General features: G+C 41.8%; 1 protein-coding gene across 2 annotated transcripts in view; it reads left to right on the top strand.

Moving 5' to 3' along the window:
• The window catches only part of SNX18 (sorting nexin 18), a 141,221-nt gene extending 125,433 nt beyond the window's left edge, over positions 1 to 15,788 (top strand). The window contains exons 3-5 of one of the 2 annotated variants that reach the window (XR_005358467.1): positions 9,054 to 9,210; positions 12,565 to 12,679; positions 13,410 to 15,788. The gene's annotated coding sequence lies outside the window, so the exon portion shown is untranslated. Of the gene's footprint in view, positions 1 to 9,053; positions 9,288 to 12,564; positions 12,680 to 13,409 lie in introns of those variants that run through there. The other variant, XM_038535111.1, reaches the window with a different exon arrangement.
• Positions 15,789 to 22,420: the final 6,632 nt, after the last annotated feature.

Genomic DNA, 22,420 nt, shown 5'->3' with positions numbered 1-22,420 from the left:
AGCTTTTTATAATTACTCAGGAAGGGAAGTGCGGTTGTCCAAATTTTAAAGTTGAAGAGGTTAAGGGGTGAGGTTAAGTGACTTGCCCATGGTCACACTGGGTGAGTGGTGGAACCAGATTCATGGGAATGGAGCTTGGCCTTGTCTTGATGAAATGGTTGAGTACTACACAGTCCTTGGAACCAGAGCCTTCTTATGAACCGGTCTTTTAAGACACATTCAAATATTTTCATCTTCTCTTCTGAGAATTTGAGACATAGATATGAACTCCCAATGCACAGCTTCTTGAGTCCTGGCATAAAGTCTGCTCCTGGACTTTTTATCTTTGGACATTAATTCCATACATTCATCATTTTTTAACTAAGGGAAGCTTCTGGCTTTAGTATACTAGGGCTGCATTCCAGGGGTTGATCAATTCAAATTCCTTCCCTTTGCATGGTTCATTCCTATAGAACCCACCCCCCACCCCCCACCCCTACACACACCCGGGCTTGCCCAGGCTCAGGAAGACCTCTCTTTTGTGCTTTTATGTGCCCTATTAGCGCCCTGCCTAAGTTCTTTCTCTGAAGAGGACGCTTCTTGATATATCTTTCTTCCTTTTCCCCACTCTCAGTTCCATTTAGGGATTTCTGTGGTGCTCACACCTGCCTCCTCAGTGGAGCATGTGACCATCTTCTGACCATATGGCTGATTAGCTCAGGTTAGGCCCCAAGTGCCACCCCCTGAACCAGACTGAGTCCTGGGACACTTTCCAGAAGTGCTGAAGCAAAGACACTATTTTTGGCTGGATCTGAATAAGGAAGCATGTAGCCTTGGTCATCTTCAGACTGTGAAGAAATGCAGCCAATACCCCAGAAGACAAAAGTGAGAGGGATGGATCAGGAGCTTGGGGACTGAGGCTCCGAGAGGGAGCTTGCTGAGGCAAAACCCTTTGGGGAGTTTTCAGTCATGTGAGCCAATAGACTTCCTTCCCTGTTCGGGCCTGATGGAGCCATACTTTCTGTTGCTTGTGTTACAAGCCTTTGAGACATACATTGTGCAACAATGAATCACGTTTTTAGTATCTCTCCTGCTAGACAGTCACTCTTCTGATCCCTGAGACAATGTTGTTTGAATGAATAAATGAATGAGCAAAAGAAATGAGGGAAGAGAACCCAGGTGTTGTTGTATCTATGCTAAGACCATTGCCACTTCTCCAGCTACTCATTTCTTCTCCCAATTCATGGACATTTACCAGTGAATGAGCCGAGTCCCTTGAGGAAACCCGAATAATGATATCCAGCGCCAGAAACAGCACTTCTTGGTGGCAAGAAGCCCCACTGCACCAGAACTTACGAAATAACTCAAAGTGAGAAATAACTCAAAGTGAGAAATAACTCAAAGAGAATCCTGAAGATCAACCTGCATCTCTTACCAAGCAATAAACAGAAGAAACTCTGATGCATTCATTTTTCAAATCAGGGTGTGGGCAACAAAACCCTCCATACGAGCTCTCGAGCTCTCTGCAGGAATGTTGCCACTTTACTCTAAGCTCAGAAAGTTGGTATTTGGAGGCCTCCACAGCCCCCTGCTCCACAAGTGAAGGCTTGGGATGAGGTGATGAGGAGGAGGGTTTGAGTAAGTGTGGGTCTTTCAGTCTTTGGTGTATGGATCTCCTGAATATCTGATGTTTTTATGTGCGTTGATGTGCACACCTCCCCTGCCCCTCATTCCAGGACACATTTTCTGTTGAGTCTCAAAATAAAAAAGTGAAGTTGTCACTGAAGCCCCAGGAGAAAAAGAACATGTGTGGGGATAGATTTCTTGCAGTTTCCCCCGGTTTTGCTTGCCCTGGCTAGTGCCCCCTCGTCCCCACCCCCTCCCCACTAGAACAGCTTTGCTCTTCAGCAATTGTTGGTCAGAAGGAAATGCTCCAGCCTTGGCCTCATGCTTTTACAGCATCAAAGGTCAGGGGCCATGAGCCCTGTTGTATACATAACTTTGAGTTAGCAAATCGGAACTAAAGGCTTTCAGGCAGCAGCTAGGAGGAAATAACGGATGACAGAAAGTATTGCTTCAAGAATCAGATTCTAGGCCTGGCTCTGCCACTGTTTTTGAGACTCTTGGCAAGTTCTTATGCTTCTCCAGCCCTTGATTTCTACAATAGCAAAACAGGGAGGTTCTGGGTAACAAGATAAGACCAAATAGCTGTTAGCACCTGGAGACATCCCACTGGCAAACAGCAGAAGGAGGACAAAAGTCATTTTTCCTATTCCTCTAGAGTTTGTCTCACCGACACCAATAGCTGCCTGGGAGGTCGTCTCCGGAATTACTTCTCTTGTCCCCAAAGGTGGCCAACAGCTTCCGCCTCCTCACTAGGAGAGTCTCATTTCCAAAAGGCTCCTGCTCCCTGCTATGCTTTCCTATTTAGAAATAGAAAAAAAGTAATATTTAACTGGCAGGTGCTATGGTTTGAACATATGTATCCCCTCTAAATTCATATGTTGAAATCCCACTCCCTGAAGATGATGTTATCAGGAGATGGGAACTTCAGGTCATGAAAGATCATAAATGGGCTTAGTGCTTTATGAAAAAGGCTCCAGGGTTACCTGGGTGGCTCAGTTGATTAAGCATCTGCCTTTGGCTACAGTCATGATCCCAGAGTCCTGGGATCAGGCCCCGCACCAGGCTCCCTGCTTGAGGGGGGAGCCTGCTTCTCTCTCTACTGCTCCCCTGCTTGTGCTCTCTTGCTATCTCTCTGTCAAATAAATAAATAAAATCTTAAAAAAATAAATACATAAAAGAGGCTCCAGAGAGTTCCCTAGCCCCTTCCACCAAGTGAAGATAGAATGTGAAGTCTGTGCCTCAGAAGAGAGCCCTCATCTGGCCAGGCTGATGACCTGATCTCAGACTGCCAGCCACCAACACTGTGAGAAATACATTTCTGTTGTTTATAAATGACGCAGCCTGTGTGTTTTGTTACGGTAGCCCAAATAGACTGCGACGGATCCCCAAATTGTGGGGATCATGACTGAAAAACTACCTGAAGGAGTGGCACAAAGGGCCATGCACCTGTACAAAAGCACAATTGATCAGTTCTTCTACCAACAGTCATTTATTCATTTTTCAATTTGCTCATTCAACAAATATTGATGTTGAATTCATTCACTCACTCAGAAAATCTTACACTGCCAGGAATTTGGGGGTACAATAGTAACCGAGGTATAGACATTGTTTTCTTGTTGTTTAGTGGTAGATACAGATATTTTATAAGTAGCCCTAAAAACACTTACATAAATTGCTTTTGATAGAGAAACCATGGAGTGCTATGGGAGTATGCATGAGGGGCACCTATGTCCCTAAACTTCCCAAAGGAAACAATGCATAAGGATGACCTCCAGCAGTTAGCTGAGGAAGAAGGGATGGGTGAGGGTCTACAGAGAGTGTTCCAGGCAGGAACAGCCTGTGTGAAGGTCTGAAAGTATGAGAGGACACAGTGGGTTGCAACAGAGATTGCATGAGAATGAGGGTGTGTGGATGGGTGTAAGCTTGAATAAGGTACTGCTGTAGATTCTTGAGCAAGATAATGGTCAGAAATGCTTTAGGAAAACAATTTGTCTTTTCCTATATTCAGTGTGCACTAGAGGTGATGGAGACCAGAGGTGGGGAGAGGTAGAGTGGGTTTTGGCAACAATGAAGACAAGGACTAGAGTGCTGTCCATGAAAACTGAGAATGCAGAACTGATAGTCACTGACTGTCTTTCACATTAGCCTATGCTATCTATCTTCTAGATCCTAGAAGAGAACTCTGCTAAGTAAGAAATCAGCCCAAGAACTGTCATTCATTGGGAGGAATTGCCATATACTCGCCTGGACTTACTTATCATCGTAGTTTCAGACTGTGTCCAAAGATCCCTAGGGTTTCCTAGTGGTACTCTAGAGACCCCACTCAACCAAAATGGTTCTGTTGATCTATTTTGGACACATGGACACTTGAAAACTACTAGTCCACTTTTTCTACAATGTGTGTATTCCGTCCAATTCTTGGTAATTATTAAATTTGGATTTGAGTGTGTGTGTGTGTGTGTCCAGACCATGATTTTCTCTCTCAGAAGTTTCCTGGCAGTAACCTCATCCAAGGCCCTACTAAAGATGTGATTGCTCTTTTTCCTGTTGTTCTGTGTTCTGTTGCTCTGCCCTCCCTGCCTAATTCCAGACCCAATTCAACAAAGAAAAACCTTCCTCAGCAACCCTCCCATTTTAATTCTCTCGCAACTCTTCTTTAGAGGGTGAAAAAAATTAACCTATTATTACTGTCAACACCAATCATAATAAAGCATGAAAACTGACTGATGAGTTTTAGGTTAGTCAAATTCTTAAAGAGAAATGGAAAACAAAAAATAGTATTTTTTTTTTTTTTTACTGGAATGATCATTTCCCAAAGGAAATAACAGAAGTTCTGCATTTTTGTGGGATGGGAAGACAGGGACAGATAGGAGGGAGATAGAGGATGTAGGCATGGTCCCTGGCTCACAGTAGTTGTTCAATAAATCTTGGGTTTGTAGATTCTTTCATTCCTTCTACAAACACAAATGCTAATTTCTAGGAGGGTATTTTATTTGCCTCCTAAGTTATCTCTTGGCAAAGCCAACAAAGTCATCACATGAAGGACATGAAGTGTCTGTCAGCTGGCTTGCATGTTTCCCAAGTTACCCAACTTCAGCACATGAGCAAGAACTAAAGCCTCTCAGACCCAGAAAGGGCCTAAAAGACTGACCTGAAGTCAATTTCCCAGGGAGATCCCTACTTGTTTGCACAGGCCCAGCCTCTCTGCCTTTGGACAACTCTGGTAGAAAGCCCTTCTTGATATTGAGTTGAAATTAATTATCACCTATAGCTTCCAGAAACGGGAAGCAGCATAAAATTATTCTAATTCCTTTCCCTCTCGACCAAGTTCTCGGAGTCTTTTTGCCTCCAGGGTCCCTGTATCCTAGTCTTTCAAACTTTTCTTTTTTTCTGTGAAATGGTATTTTCAGATCCAAAGATATTCTGGTCCTTCTCCTCTAAGAAGCTTCACTCTCTTGCTCTTCAAATTATACTGCCCAGAACAGAAATACTTCCATATCACCTCACCAACGCAGAAGAGAAGGGACTCTATCTTGTCCGATTCCAGAGCAGACTGCTTGCTACCACCTTTGGCAAGCTTCTTAACCTCTAGGAACCGTGGTTTAATATGTAGCCTCATGTAAAATGCCAACTACAATACCTGGCATAAAAAGAGCATCTGATAGCTGATACTGTTCCATGACTCTTCTTCAATTAGCACCATTCTTCATTCTATTACCTTTATCACCATCATCACAGGATATGTTGACTCAGGTTCTACCCAAGAGTAAATTCAGAATAAGTAGCTCTGATCCTTACTCTTTAGCTATATATCACGTGTCTGCATATGAGTGTATGCGTGCATTTGTCCAAATGTCAGAATTTCAATTTATCTTATAAAATTATATCTGTTAGATTCAGGATATTATTTTTTTCCCTAGCTCTATGGAGGTATAATTAACAAACAAAATTGCAATGTATTTAAAGTGTACAATGTGATGATATGATATGTGTATACATTCCCACCAGCGAGTCAACACATCTATCACCTCACATAATTTTTTTGTGCTTGTGAGAAAACTTAAGTTCTATTTTCTTAGAAAATTTCAATCACACAATACAATATTATTAACTATAATCACTGTCTTTACATCAGATCCTCAGAACTTATTTATATCTGAAAGTTTGTACCCTTTTACCAACCCCTTCCCATTTCTCTACCTGGTTGCTCCTGACAACCATAGCACTCTACTCTGTTTCCATGAGCTTGACTTTTTTTTTTTCCAAATTGGACTATAAGTGATAGAATGCAATATTTGTCTTTCTCTGCCTGGCTTATTTCATTCAGCAGACCATTGTTTAATGTGAACAAATTTTTAAAAACAAGCCCAAGCTGTAGAGGATAGCTTTATCTAAATAACTAGTAAAAATGTTTTCATGGTTATAATAAAGAAGCAAGCCTGGCTGCCACTAGAAAACCCCTTTGGGTTGATTCTAATCTATTATTAACCAGTACCTTTTGAGCAAGTCAGTCCAACCTATAAATAATCCACTTAATTTCATTTTCTTTTGTGAATAATTTTCCCTATTAAGCAAAAGAATACATGAAATTTTGTCAAATGATTTGGACAAATCCAGAAACACCAGGGCTCCTGTGTTTTCTTTCTTTACCAACCCAGACAACTATCACAGTAGGCAATGTGTTCTCTGGGAACTCCTTTAGGCTCCTAGTGATCATGGCTATTTCACTTCTGTGTTTATGACTTACCTTAATGATTTATTTGAGAATTTCACTGAGGAATAGGATATTTTTTTCTAGGGTAGCCTGGGTGGCTCAGCGGTTTAGTGCCACCTTTGGCCCAGGGCGTGATCCTGGAGACCCGGGATCAAGTTCAGCGTCTGCCTTTGGCTTGGAGTGTGGTCCCAGAGTCCCAGGATTGAGTCCCATGTTGGGCTCCCTGCATGGAGCCTGCTTCTCCCTCTGTCTGTGTCTCTGCCTCTGTGTGTGTGTGTGTGTGTGTGTGTGTGTGTGTCTCATGAATAAATAAATAAAATCTTTTTAAAAATCCTTTTAAAAAACAGAATATTTTTTTCTAAAAGAATCATAATTAATTAAGGTAATGCTAGTAATTGAAACAGATAAATCCCCACATCTCAGTATCCAGTAGCACTTTATTTCTCATTCATATGAAGTCCGTGAGGGGCATCCCTGGTCAGTGAGTGATTCTATCTCCAGGCAGTAATGCAAGGCTCTTGGCTTCTTCCATCTTGTGGTTCTGTGATCCTCCTGATGCATATACCTAGCACAAAGGATAATGCAGGATTAAATGAAAATGATTGTAATAGAGATAATGAAGAGCATTTCAGACTTACAGGGGAAGAAAAGAAAAACAACAGCAAGAATCAAAGAAGTGTAGAGTATGTGTCACACTCAAACTCAGTTGAGGAATGCAGCCACCTTACATCAAGGCACAATGTCTCCTGAGCTCACTGTCCTCCTCCAGAGCTTCACATTTTCAAAACTGAACCATTGGTCAAAAGGCAAGGGAATTCAATGATGTTGTCCATACAGGTTGACCTTTGGGACACAACAGGGGGAAAAGAGTAGAATGTACCTTCAGAGGCAAACAAAAGATGGCACAGGGATCACGTTTCGGAGGTGAGAGTAGCACAATCAGACTTGTGTTTTACAAAGATTAGTTTGGTGGCAGTGGAAACAGAGGCTGAAGAGGGGAGATACTGGAGGCAGGAAGACCTTTAGGGAGGCAAGGGCCAGGCAGGTCAGGGCAACGGTAGGACGAAAGGCAAGGGCTAAACACTGGAACCCATGAATTCCCATATGCGAGAGGCAAAAAAAGAACTAAAGGAGACCATAAAACCATGGTTTTAAAAGGAAGATGATGAGTTCATCTGAGGACAAATTACCTTGGGACATCCATATAGAGATGTCCTGAGTCAGCCTAGCCCCAGGGGAACTGATTTTGTCATCTGGTTCTATTGCTTTCTGGAAAGTCCTCAGAAATGCACAGAAAATCAAGCCTGGACCAAAGCAAAATCATAGCTGGCTATCTAAATCATGTCTCTCTTAACAAAAAATATATGGGGAGCAAAAGATATTTTATATGCAATCTAATCTTCAGGAATTATTTATTTCATGCTATATTGATTGCATTGGTTTCTAGAAGATGCATGCTAGAGATGAGTACAAGGCAACATGGGCTACCTATAATTTAAATTGAACTTAAAAGTACATGTTGGATTATCTCCCAGAAGGATGAAACTGAATCAGAGTTTGCAAATGTTAGCATTAGTCTCAAATGCATGTTTTAAAACACAGATCGACTCTGGATTCATTGCTTAAAAACATAAAAATCAACATAACAGCTCACCAGGCTCAGACACTTGCTTGCCAGATACTCGTCCAAAATTAAGGTCACTTTGATATCATAATGAATTCACTATTTAGACTAATTCTTGACTAAATATTAGAAATAGTTTTTGAGAAATACAAAATTAATTCTAAATTAAACCTAATTAAACAAATCTGGTATTTAACATAGGTGGCATTATTAATCTATGTGTAGTGCCAAAATTCCATTCATCTTTTTAATATCTTTACCCTCAACTATTTATAGTAATTATCTTTCTACAGGGATTTGATTAAGTTTAGGTTGAGCTATTTTAAGTAAATACACTTAATATTTATATTTTTATATTTATAGGTTAAAGTACAAGTAGCTACTCTTACATTAAGGCATCTACAGCATCGATTACAAAAGATCAGAAAAACACTCTGAAAATAAAATGACTTAAAATCGCGCATAAGATTCAGGATAAAGTAGGCATGTGATGTTTAATCATGTGTATGATATATCTCACAAGACTAGCTGGTGTCATAAACATTGACAACATTTGTAGTAAGTGAGTCACATTTCAAGAATTGTTGACTTTTCAGGGCCCTTAGTAAATTGGACAATGTCCATTTCTTCTGTTTCCCTGCAAACAGAATATTTCCCCGAAATATTTTTGGATCTTAGTTACTGCTCCCCAAATGATCAGTTATTCTAAACAACATAGGCTGGGCTATGCCCTGGAAGCAAACAACCCTAAATTCTTAGTGGCTTAAAGCAAGGTTCACTTCTCACTCAGAATTATGTCCATTGCCTTTCAGTGGGGCCACTGTTCCACATGTGTATTCAGGTAACAGGTCTGGTTCCACTAACTGGAACACTGTTGAAGACAGAGAGATGGGGGATAATCACTGGTAAACCCTTAAAGACTCTCACCTGGAAGACATACACATCCCTTCCATTTCCATGTTATTGGTCAAAGTACACCACATGGCTAAGTCTAACGTTAGGTAGGTAGGGCAGGGTAATCTTAATCCTGCCCAGCAGAGAAGAATTGACAATGTTAGTGAAAAGTTCCAGTGTCTACCACACCCACCTTTCTTTGAATTTTGTTTTTAGTTTCAGAAGTGAGTTGCCAGATCAAGTGAAGTCAGAGAAGAGTTGAACTCCTGGATTTTGAGGACAAGAAACAGTACTGGAATCAACATGAACTGGGTCAGCTGGACATAGATTGGCTTGTCCTGAAATTGGCCTGACAAGGACATTTGCAGAGCCGGTAGGAACATAAACCCTGGTGAGCTAAGGGTGCATGGCCATGGATAACTCAGAATAAAGGAACATTCCTTTTTGGAAGAGTGATCTCCCTTCTGATCTCTCTGCCCCAAAAGCTGCTCATTCTTTAATAGCTCTAGCATTTTTAGTTTAGGAATGCCTCATCTTTTGTTGCTTAGGGAAATACTTCCTGCCAAATGGTTTTAATTTTCTTTTTAGCTCCTTTTTTCTTGGTATCATCTGTATTTAGTTGAGAAGAATACTTGGGGAAGACATTAATCTGAACCATTCTAGTTGCTTATTTTCCAATTCATTACTTTTTATTTTGGATCAACGGACTTTTACCCCTCTGTTTTCGCATTTTTTTTCTCCCTTAAGTGGCTCACAATGTTGATTCTTTGGATTTTTGAAGAATATAATAATTTGGCAATAACCATCTTGTCCTAAATTAGACCCAAGCATACACTGGTTTTCCTACCCACTCTAATTTTTGGTTTAAATCTTTTCTGAAACCAGGTGGTGTGCAATTAAAGTTGTTTCTTTTTATTTAAAAGAAGCAATCTCCATTATGGAATAGCTTCTCCCAATTTTTGAACAATCAAGAAATTCCTTTAAATCGTTCTCTAATCAGGATGCATCAGAGCTTGGAATGACTTTAAGCCCAAGTTCGCTTTGAGGATAGACAAGATGAAAGCTCATGTTGGCAAAGAGAAAGAGCTTTAGTATGGAGTATAAGCCAAGTCGTCATGGAGAGTTCCATCAACCAGTGGGCCATGGAATTGCTGTGATTGATTACTGGCTCTCAGAGGTTTCTGGAGGAGAGAAGAGGGAAAAGAAGGAGTTAGCTGAGTCTTCTTTTCATAGAGCTCCTCATTCCTTGTTCCTAAGGACAAATTATTTAACAATTTAGCATTCTTTTTGTATAGTCGGTGTATAAATGAAGGCCCATAACAACCCATAGATCTCAATCTAGTTTCATGAAACAAATTAAAATTTCATTGCTTTAAAAAATCAATACACTTTATTTTTAAGAGCTGTTTTAGATCCACAGCAAAACTGAGCAGAAGATAGATTTTCCACGTACTGCCATGCCCACATGTGCCCAACCTCCCCAACTGTCCATTTCCTACACCAGAGCAGTACATTAGCTGATTTCTACTTCAATGCCCTTTTTTTCTTTATGTAGATCTGAGTTTCTGACCTTTATCAGTTTCCTTTCTCAGCAGAACTTCTCTTAACATTTTACGAGCCAACTTTATTGGCAAAAAATTTCCTCAATTTTTATTTGTGTGGGAGTTTTTATTTCTCCTTAATTTTGAAAGATGATTTTGTCAGGTGAATTCTAGGTTAGCATTTTTGTTTCTTTACTTCCTCAAAAACACTTAAATATTTCATTCTGCTTTCTTGTATTCATGGATTCTAATAAGCCAGATGTAATTCTTATTTTTTGTTCTTCTGTAGGTAAGGTGTTCTTTCCCTCTGGCTTCTTTCAAGATTTTTCTTTATCTTTGATTTTCTGATATTTGAATATGATATGCCTAAGCCTAGGGCTGTTTTTGTCTTTGTTTTTTCCATTTATCTTGAGTGGTGGTTTCTGAGGTACCTGGGTCTGTGGTTTGGTGTCTAATATTAATTTGGAGATAATTTCTCAATCATTATTGCTTCAAATATTTTTCCTCTTTTTTTTTTTTCTTCTTTCTTCTTCTTGTGGTATTTCTGTTAGGCCTCTGTCACAGCTTTTCTAGTTGTCCCACAGTCCTGGGATATTCAGTTCTGGGTTTTCTTCCCTCCTCCCTTCCCTTCCCTTTTTCTCTTCTTTTGCTTCCTTCCTTCCTTCCTTCCTTCCTTCCTTCCTTCCTTCCTTCCTTCCTTCTTTCCTTCCTCAGCCTTTTTTCTCTTTGCTTTTCACTTTTGGAAGTTTTTATTGTCCTATCTTTAAACTTAGAGCTTCTTTCCTCAGCAAACTCCAGGCTACTGACAAGTTCCTCAAAGGTGTGCTTCATCTCTGTTTCAGTGTTTGTGATCTTTAGCATTTTTTTTTCTTAGACTCTCCATACCTCTTTTTACATCATCCTTCTGTTCTTACATGTTGTCTAAGTGATCCATTAAAGCCATTAACCTCTTAATCATCATTTAGAAAAATTCCTGGTATGAATAATTCCAACATCCTTACTGTATCTGACCCTGGTTCTACTGTTTGTTCAGTCTTTTCAAACTGTTTTCTGCCTTTTAGTATGTCTTGTAATTTTTTTTTGGCAGATGAACATGATGTACTGGCTAAAAGGAACTGTGGTAAGCGAGTCTTTCATCATGTAGCAGTAAGGTGTCGGGTGGGGGGAGAAACCCCTTCTGTGGTCTTATGACTCTGTCTCAGTCTTTTGGGAGCCTACACCCCAGACTGTGAACTTCATCGGTGCTCTTATGGTTTTTACCCCTGTTTAGGTAGGGCAGGGTGGCTAGAGTGGGCTGGAGTTGGGTATTTTCCTTCTTGCAGGTAGGTTAGTCTCTGATAAGACCCTGGCAGGTTAGGCTCTGGTTAAATAGTTTCTCATGGGGCATGTCTTGTTAGAAGAACAGAATGCTCTGGTGTATTTCAAAACAGTGCTTCTTCCCTGACTCCTGTGGGAAGCATGAGGAGATTTCCCCCCACATCACTGTGAGAACCTTGTAGAACTCCTAGAGGCAAAACTCACAGAAGTGTGGGAGACCCCACAGTAGCTGGATCCCCCTGGAGTGTTTAGCTCTCAGACTTATCCCCTGCTAGCTTCCAGCCATCATCATCACTTGACAGCCCAGGTTTTCCTCCCACAGAGGTATCTGCTCATGGGCTTCTGTAGCATGAGTTGTCATTTTCTGGAACTTCCTCTCTTTGATTTGGGGAGCAGTGGTTTGCTCTGTGACCTCACTTTTTCAACAGATCTTAGAAGAGTTGTTGATTTTTCAGTATGTTTAACTTTTTACTTGCTGTTAGGATGGAACAAAAACTTCTAAGCTTTGTACATGCCAGACCAGAACCAGAAGTCTCTCTCACTTGCTTTTAGACTTTAAAAGTATTGAATAGATATCCATATTATAAAATGAGTCAAAATTCAACTATAGTATTGTTAAAAGACACACACACACACACACTCACACTCACACACACTTTATTTCTAAATCAAGTTTCCCCCAGGCTGGTGTAGGTGATTTTCCTCATCCTCTTCATGCTGTCTCTGTTATGGGTCCTTGCATGGGAAAGGCAAGAATTTGAGTACTGGGATGGATATAATACTTGGTGAGGACTTCCTTGCCCTCAACCTTCCCACTTTCCAGATTCTGGGGTCACTCAACTGGGACTAGGTTTTGGCCTCTTCTTTAGGAGCTCTTGACCAGGCTATGGAAGCAGCGGCTGTTGTGTGGACCCCACACTCAGGACAGGAAGAGGTCTCCATTCCAGCTGTTGTCTGGTCTACTAGGACTCCCTTGAGAAACAGGTAAGGAGAACAGTATGTGGAATGTAGAGTGAGGCATGGAAGACGAGCATGGTGACGGAGCACGGCTTGAGCCATATGAGGCCCAGACCCTAGTTCCCGTTCTGTCATGAACTCACTCTCAAACACCATGCCGCTCAGATCCATACGCCTCATTTGGGTTCAGATTTGATGCTCCCTACTGCTCCTCTCAGCTCTATCTATGGATATGATCCTTGCAAGCAGGAAAGAAACCCCTAAGGGTTCTGTGAAAGCAACATCTCTCAACAGTGAGGCTAGAGAGGCCTAGAAAAAGTTCCCAAAGCATATAGTTCCCAGTGCTCACAGGTGTGTTGCCCATCTGGGGTCTCTGGGAGATGCTCCCCACAAAGCCCAAAGCACATTCTAGGGCCCTTCACATGGCTCTCTCTAGAAGTCAACCTGGGGCAAAGATACCGGCTCTGCAGGGCAGGAGGTTGACCCCTAGCAGGCCAACAGCTGGCATAGTGCTCAGAGCATGAGCTCAGAAAGTGGGCAGGGTGTGTGCTTGCACTGGGTGGAAAGTCTGAGGCTGGGTGGTTGTGCTGGGAGCCAGAGCACTTTAGGAAAAGCTGCCAGAATCATTCAGACAAGCACTTGGGGGAATTTCAGTTGTCCCCAAAGTACCTTTTAATTTGAAAACAATCAGGAGGCAGGTCAGAGGGTTTTTCATCCTTTGGCATGAGTGGCAATGACTGGTCTTGTGTTGTTACAGGCTCCAATTAGGTGTGAGAAGTGGCTGTGGGGCCTGCCAGCTGGAGAGGAGCCAGGCAGCTCATCATCCCCTGTCTCATAAACACAGGGAACTCTAGCACCAAGCCCAGAAACACCAATGATACCATCCATCACGCAAAACTTTCCAAACACTGGAGGAAGCTCCCAGGTTCTACAGGAAATGTATTCACCCAAGAGCCTGACATGACAGTACTCAGAGATTTCTGAAACTAGAGATGTCGGTGACAGAGCAAATATAAATGAGGGGATGGCACCGGACAACTCCCACCAGTCTTTCCAAGCCGGAGGGCACCAGGTCTCTGCCAGGAGGAGGCAGCGGGGAGAGATTCAGCGGGAGACCCCAGGAGGCTTCAAGGTATGGGCTCTGGTCAGTCTGTGCGGGCTCATAGCCAGGAATCTTCACTTCAAGCCTCACTATTCCCTGTTGTAAAACGGGGTGACGATACTGCCAAATTCATGGGGCGGTGGTGAGAATAAGTGAGACAACAGATCTGAGCGTTGAATGCGGTGCACTGCATAGAGAAAAGGTTTGAAAACTTAGAATTATTGTAAGTGTAAGCAATAAGAGAAGCATTATAAGTAAGAAGCTACAAACTTCTCTCCCAAGTTTCTGAGAGGCTTGATTGGAAGACCGTCAATTGCACAGCACTTTGGATTGAGCCTGAGGAAGACGTTTTAAAATGTTAGATGTTATCAGCAGCTCATATCAGAGATGAAGAAGTTGACATTCACGAGTGGTGGTTTGCTTGAGTTTGTACAACCAGTTGGTAAAAAAGTTAAGATTTGCATCCAGGACTTTTGACACTAACTCCTGTCTTATCATTATAGCGCACAATAAGCCATCACAAAAATTATGTCAAACATCTTCTAAAGCAAAAGTATGCGTGGCATAGATATTAGAAGAAGAGAAAGAAAAAAAAATCTATAAATGCCCGAGTTTTCCTAACTCAGAATTTCCCTGAGTGGTGAGATGCTCCGGGTCACATGGCCTGACCAGCCCCATGAACCCAGCTGACCAGGAAGAGATCCTCTTCGGATTCTTCTAAAAGTTCCACACTTGTGGCCAAGGGTCCATTTGCAATCCCTTTCTATGCAATCTTTTCTTTGTGTTCCCCTTCACGTGGTAACCAGAGAGTCACACAACATCTTTATTATTTTTTTTTTTTCATTAGAAATCACTTCCACAGAAATAAAAGAACATTCTTCATGGGGCATAAAGTCTCTGAAGGAAACACAGAAAGCAGCAGTACCCTAGAAAGGAGGCTTCTCAACACGAGGTCTTGGCAGACTCTATTCTAAGGAGGCTTAACCCCTCAAGGAGGAAGTCTCTTGGCAGATGACACCGCAGTGATTTCTTTACGGCTGATAGAGGCCTGGCCTGCACTCCTCAGAGTTCCTCCTCCCCATCACACTCACACTGAGGCTCACACTGCCTCAGCGCAGGGAGAGGGATTATCTTCCTGCGTGGTATCCGTTTACTTACTGCCTTACTGGAGAGGAGGTCAGTATCCTTCTACGGTTGTACCATGCGAGGCCCAGCACTGAGGGTGCAGCACAACAAAATATATTCAAACACGAAGAGAGTGTTCTTCTGTATTCTGGATCCTACTGTTGGCTTTACCAAATAGTATTTTATTTTGTGTTACTATATGACCCAGGGGTTGTCTACTGGGCCCTGCCTCCTGCAGATAAGCTCAGTTGAGCTCAACCCTACTCTCCCAAATCCATAGCTGGCAGAACCCCAGAGTCCCCCTAAGAATCCTGTGAAATCCTGTGAGCCCAGTTCTTCCTCTGCCTGTGGGTTCAGGGCTGTACCTTGCCACGAAGCAACTGCCCCTTTTTTGAGTTCCACTGAAAAGGAAATGTGAACTGAAAAGTCTCTTATTAGTGACTCTAGTGCAGAAATGGAGTCATGAGGCAGCACGACAAGGAACTTCTAGCAGAGAGCAGTCCCCCACCCCTGTCAGGGCCCCGCATGGCCCATGACCTGGCCCTTTCACCTTGTTGTCCTCTTTCTCTGTTTTGTTCTGCGTTCCTACTCCCTTTCCTTCCCTTTCTTCCCTTGTCTTCTTAGCTTTCCCCCTTCAAAGCAAAAAGGGACTGTCAAGGCAGGCCAGTTTTACTCTCTTCTTTGAAGCTTTATGGCCACCAAGCACCCAAGCCCCTGGGATCCTAAGAACTTTTCCAAACAATAGCTAGCCAGATAATGAAGATTTCTTTCATCTCCGAATCCAAGGAAATTAAGCAGGTTATAAATATTACCTGATGGAACTTCTTCTCAGCCCTGTGTACATCAAGAGAAAGCGAATGTTTCGATATTCTGAAGGCAAAGTAAAAATAAAAACTGATTTTCGGCTCATCAGCCTGGTTCTCTTCTGTGTAGAGTATGGGCCAAAGCCCTGCTTGGGGTTATGGATATCCAGGTCAGAATGTCCCTTTGGACACGTGTTCCCATGGTCAGAGAAGTTCCTTTGCACCTCTGCTGGCCCCTTCTCTTGTTTTCCTCGCCCTCTCATGAAAGAGAAACCCAGTAGTGAAAGGCTAAGTGGCACATGTCTCAGGCTCTGCAGCTCCCTCCGCTACAGCTCTGGAGTGGCAGTCAGGACTCAGCCCATCTGGGGGTGCTGCGTGGGCAGAGGACTGGGTCATCTGTGATGCAGGACCCACTGACAATTGCTCTGCAAATGGCCCCTGTTCCTGAGTTTGAGGAAATAGCGTCACTTTTTTTGTGTCTGTCAAGAGAATGCATTAAGCACTTTGATCCTTTTAAACCCTAGTTGACTTTCATCCTTCACACCCATGGCAGAAAAGTGCTAAGCTTTCCTGGGGGTTTCTTCTTCCTTTAATTGGAAGCCTGGGGCAAGTCTCTTTTCCCAGGACTCTGGGTTCCCAGTAACCCATTTGCAGGGGTTCAGAATCCTATTCAGTTTTAACGCAGAGAGAACTGCTTTTCTTTGTTGGTTGTCTTCACCCAAAGCCTTAATCTCCTCCTTCCTGGTTCTCCTTTAACCTCATCCTCCCCAGACACTTTCAAGCTTTTGAAGGGAAAGAAATCCATCAAAGGAGCTTTTCACCCTAAACACCTTCATTTCCCTGAAACCAGCAGAATAGGCCAGAGTCAGTTAAACTTTCCCAGTGCTGGGCAGCCCAGGTGGGTGGCTCAGTGGTTTAGCGACGCCTTCAGCCGAGGGCCTGATCCTGGAGACCTGGGATAGAGTCCCACGTCAGCTCCCTACATGGAGTCTGCCTGTGTCTCTGCCCCCTTCTCTCTGTATCTCTCATGAATAGATAAATAGAATCCTAAAAACAAAACAAAACAAAACAAAAAAAAACCTTTCCCAGTGCTTTTCTCTCTCTACACCCAAACCCCAAAAGTATCCAAGCTTTGTTTGTTTCTAATGTGTCTATTTTTCTTGTTACAAATAGATGTTTCTGGATCTCATATGGATCACAAAAATAAAACTCATTTGCAAAACTGAAAAAGAACCTAATGCCAAAAAATTGTATTTAGATCGATCTGGAGGGGCAAGTGCAAATGGATTAAGTCTTGAAAATGATGGCCACTGATGAGGTATCTGCTTGATGACACTGAGACAGGAAGTGAAAGGGAGCCCACTCCCTTTTTACTCCTTTTCCTGCTTCTATTTTTGCTAGGACTTACACACTTGCCTTACATATGCCTCGTGAAGGTCAAGGATTTGATGATTCCTTTGGAGTCTTTCAGCACAGTAAAGACCATCTAAGGAGTGACCGGGCAGGGTCATCAGGAACATTTTCCAAGACTCCTGACTCAACAAGAACCCTAGCTCCAGGGCATAAATGACTTATGGAGGACACCTACACACTCATCTATGTTCCTGGATTACTGAGAAGACTTGTGCACCACACCACCATCCTCAATAAAAACTCCAGGCTCCAAGCATTCTTCTCCGAAGAAGAGATGAGACTCACTCTTCTTTCCTTTCTGAGTCTCCCTGACCCTCTGTCTATATCTACACTTACTCTGTCTTCAATAAACTGTTCTTACTTCCTCTTAGCTTGAGCTTGATGTCTATCCTCAAAGCCAAGGACTCTCTTGGCTGGTCCCTTGGAAGCCCCACTCTGGGTTCTCCAACCCAGTCAGGCTGCATCAATATTTTTTTTTTTTTTTTTTTTTTTTTAAGATTTTATTTATTTATTCATGATAGTCACAGAGAGAGAGAGAGGCAGAGACACAGGCAGAGGGAGAAGCAGGCTCCATGCACCGGGAGCCCGATGTGGGATTCGATCCCGGGTTTCCAGGATCGCGCCCTGGGCCAAAGGCAGGCGCCAAACCGCTGCGCCACCCAGGGATCCCAGGCTGCATCAATATTAACCTCAAAGTGCAACCATCCTGACGAAAGGAAAAGGACTTCAGTCATAAGATGAACACAGTCTGAGAAGCTAATGTATAACATGGTGACTAGAGTTGATAAAACTTTATTGGATAATTGAAATTTGCTGAGAGAATAGAATGCAAATATTCTCACTTCCCCCACCCCCAAAATGGAAGTTAAATGTGTAAAGTGGTGGATGGCTTAGAGATTGTGTAGCATCTCACAATGTACACATATATCAGGTCATTGGGGTGCAATTTTATTTGTCCATTACACCTCAGTAAAGCTGGAAAACATGCTATGGGTGTGTACTTGGCCTCAAAAACAGAATAACTTAATCAGATTCTATTTTCAGTTGTTTAGAGGATGGAGTGGGTGGAGGAAGATGAAATGAAACTTTGCTTCTAGCAACCCCCATAGTCACATAGAGATTTTAATGAAAGCAACCTGATCAGACAATGGCTCTCCTCCACCCCAGGGGTCACCACCGCCAAGCCTCTCCACAAGATGACTGGTAGCTTGTCTGCTGTGGGCCTCTTTTAGAGCTATTCCTATAATTTCTAACCAGCTGTAGATACTACTGACATTAGAGAGGCTCACTCATTAAGAGAAGAAGCCTGGATTCTTAAGAAGACTAGAAATGCAAATACTTTGACTCAACTCTGTGTTCTCAGCTGTGATTAGGCATGGCACTAGCTCCCACTTCTAAGAATCAGGACTTTGTTGTTTTTCTGAAGTCACTGTCAAATATGAGAAATGAGTTTGATAGGATACGTACTAAATCATGATGCATCTTGTAGAGTGACTTCCAAGAAATTTCCTGAACATTATCCAGATTGGCAGAAAGAGTAGAGGATATTTCCTGTCACTTAAAGTTCTTACAATTAGAGCATCCCTGAAGAAGAAATGTTTAAACCCCAAAAAGGCTGAGTTTAAATCAGTGAGCATTCAGTGTCACAGGCTGGGTCTCCTGGGTAGCAGACTCGTACACAGATTAGTGTGTAGCAGGTTTCTGAAGAAATGCTCCTGGGATTGACATCTGCAGAAGAAAACAGGATTGGGAACAGGGAGCAGTTGAACTTCGATGCTGGATTGGATATTTTGGTAGAAGACACAGTCATCCCTGTAGTAAATTCTGAAGATGGGATCACATTCAGAGGGACCTCACTGTAGGAGAGGAAGGAACATACCCTCTGACCCTGTTGATTAGTCATTGGATATGGGCTTCCCAGGAAGGAGATGAGGCCTTTGGTGTGTGTGTGTGTGGGTGGGTGGGGGTCTCTTCAAATCAGGCAATCCCAATGGGGGCAGACAGCCAAAGGCAGTTTGTCTGAAGCACTCCCTGTAGGAATAAGTCTTTTTTTTTTTTTTTTTTAAGATTTTATTTATTTACTCATGAGAGACACACAGAGAGAGGCAGAGACATAGGCAGAAGGAGAAGCAGGCTGCCTACAGGGAGCCTGATGCGGGACTCCATCCCAGGACTAAGGCAAATGCTCACCCAATGAACCACCCATGCGTCCCTAAGTCTTTTGTTCTTGAAGAGAGATCTGAGAAGTGTATCACAGTGTCTATCCCTTTGAGTGATGTGGAAGTGAAGGAGTTAAGATAAACAATTGTAGCTATGAAATCTGGTAGGATTTTTTATTTCTCATTTTTGTAGCAAATACAGGAAGAAGAATGCACTCAGATAAGTCCCCCCCCCCTTCATATCTGGCAAGATATTTTTTCACAAAGAACAATCTATTGCTTATTTAGCACTGCTAGTGGATATTCTTGGTTTACCTGAACTGTGATCATAAAAGTATAAGTATTCTTATCCAAATCCACTTAAAAAAAGGGAGTGGGGGATAGATTCCTGTTTGTAGAGGACAACTTAGGATCCAAGCAGAGGCAAGGAGGGCCTCATCTTCCCAGGTCATGTCCTGCTTTTTTACTTGGACCTTTACTTGGGCTCTCCAGGCTCTTAGGTGGAGCAATTTCTGCATTTCTCATTCTGAAAGTAAAGTGTTGCCAGAGTATGTTTGGAGGTGCTTGAAGATATTTTGTTTGTTTGTTTTTATAAAAGGTTTGGCAGTTGCTCTTGCACTTGTGGTAGTTCCGCATTCTCTGGAGATTTATGTTTATTTTTTCTAAACAGAAGAAACACAGATATTTTATAGTATGCATTTTAGAATTCTAATATTTGAAGTCTTTGTGGTCTGATTCTATTGTCTGTTATTTCTGCTTGTTCTCACTCAGGTTGCTTTGTTTATACGACTAATTGTATTTGATGGTGCATTGGTCATTGTACTTGAAAAGTAATTTAGGAATGACTGATGTCTGAGATGATGGAACTTTTCTCTGGGGAATGTTTTTTAAAATTTATTCCTGGAACATTATAAGTAAGGGACCTGCTTAGTCCAAGTTCAACACTTGTGTTTCCTTGGACCAACCAGGTGATGCAAACCCGGACTGCGAATCTATACGAGGGCTGGCTTACTTTTGGTTTTCCATTTGCCTAAGGGTATATAGGGCCTTTGGATCCCACTGTAATATATTTATGGAAGAAATGGGACTCCCTACCATAGGTGGGCTCCAGGCTTTGACCTCTTCCTTCTGCTTCCTTTTTGCCAAAATAGCACCTTGTTTTGGCATGTTTCTTCAGGTTGGTAATTACTGTTTGGGTCCAACTAGGTTCATGTGCTCATTTTACCTTCCTGGGATTTTGCCTTTTAGAGTTTAACAGATTAAGCTCTCACTATCTTGTTAGCTCCCAGATATTTTAATTAAAATAAAGTAAAAAAATAATCTCACTCAGGTTTTTTTTTTTTTTTAATTATTCTTATTGGAAGGGAAGAAACCTCTGGTTCTTCTTATCTATGGCCAAACCCTGTGGTATTCTTTATGAGAATTGAAGAGAGACCAGGAGGCATTTCATTCAGTATCTCAAACTTACAAGCGTATTTTGTTAGGTAAAGTTAGTCAAATAGAGTCATGTATTACCTCTACATGCTTCTAAGAACTTACATGAAATTTAAAACTCTTAATAAGCATGGATCTGATTTTCTGTCTAGAATGTAACCACATAAATATAAGATTTTGTATCAAATTATTATAATTTCTCTAAAACTAACAGGCTATGAGACCCAAACCTTTTAAAATAAAGCTGTAGACATGCCCACATCAGCAATGACATTTTCATCTGTATGTTCATTTTAATTTATGGAGTGTGGATTCCCTTTTGATGGCTTAATTGGGGATGAGAACATTTTAAAAAGAAGTGCTTTTTTTCCAATACAGAAGGAGAGTTATTTTCAGTGATAAGGAGAAAATTCAGGTCCTCCTTATAATTTTGGAGCTAGCACCTAATAATTACATGAGAAAAGTCTCTCACAGAGAACAATGTAATCTAAACCATCCAGTTTAGGGTAATTTTCCTTATTTAAAAAGTGCCAAACACAATTAATGTTGAATAATTTTCGAGAGAATAATGAACTTTCATTTCTCCCATTCAAGATGACTCCAACCTGGACAGACAAGTTTCTGCTTTCGGGAACCAGTCACCCACAAATGAACCCTTATGACATAAATGAAACCTGAGACTCTTTAAGTACCAGATTTATTTCCATGAGGTCAATTTAAACCAAAAAAATTTTGTTCTCTCAAAGAAATTATCCTGTCGTCCTTGCAATGCTGTGGTTTATAATAGAGTTATTATTAGCTTTGACCACAATTATGCCACTGTTACAGCTTCCCCACCTGCCCAGACCAAGAATGATCTCCCCATCTCTGGAATGCTGGCTGCACTTACGCTTCATACCACTCAACTGGCACTTAGCATTGCATAATGTTCCTTAGCCTTTTATGTGCATGTATATCTGCTTAGGGAGATCGAACTCTTGAAGGACAAGGACCCTGGCATGCCATGCTCTGTTACATGTCTCTGAAGTGCCCATCCAGTTCCAGTACCTCCTCACAGTATATGTCTATTTATTGTGGGTGGTGAGATGATTCCTGTTCAATTTGAGTGAGAAACATATCTTATTTATTGTTTCCTCAACTCCTAACACATTGCCTGGTCCACTCAAGAAAAGTTTACTGAAGGAATGAACAAATGAATGAAAAAATGAATCAGTAGATGAAAACCTGGTTAGAAACATAACACACAGAGAGTGGAGAGCGTCACGATCAGATTATTCTTCAGGCTTCCTTTCTAAAAATGCAAAAGTTACCATACTTTCTTCTTTTTCTTTCAGTCGACCATGAAAGGATAGACAGACTATGACTTAATCACTTTAACCGAGTACCATTAAACCGCACACCCCTTTCACTTGACTCAGGAATACAGGATATAAATAAAGATTAAATGCCCTCCCCAGTGCCATATGCATTGTTTTGTGAACAAACTGAGAAGTCCAGCATCTGTGACAATGAGTTCCTGATCATCTAGTCTACTTTAGAGGGAAGAAGTGACCCATTCCCTGGGATTCAGAGAATATAGAACATTGGGACTCTCGATTTGACCATAATAAGATGGTCAGATATAAGATGATATAAAGAAACATCTATCTTCCCAATAGATGTATTATTCTGAGTTCCTGCTAGCTCAAAGATTCAACGCATTATGGTAGGAAATTTAGATTTTAGAATTTGA

The sequence above is a fragment of the Canis lupus genome, chromosome 4 (assembly GCF_011100685.1).
Source record: "Canis lupus familiaris isolate Mischka breed German Shepherd chromosome 4, alternate assembly UU_Cfam_GSD_1.0, whole genome shotgun sequence".
NCBI classification, from domain to species: domain Eukaryota; kingdom Metazoa; phylum Chordata; class Mammalia; order Carnivora; family Canidae; genus Canis; species Canis lupus.
Note: the sequence above shows the minus strand (reverse complement) of the source record. Positions and strands in the feature narration are given on the sequence as shown.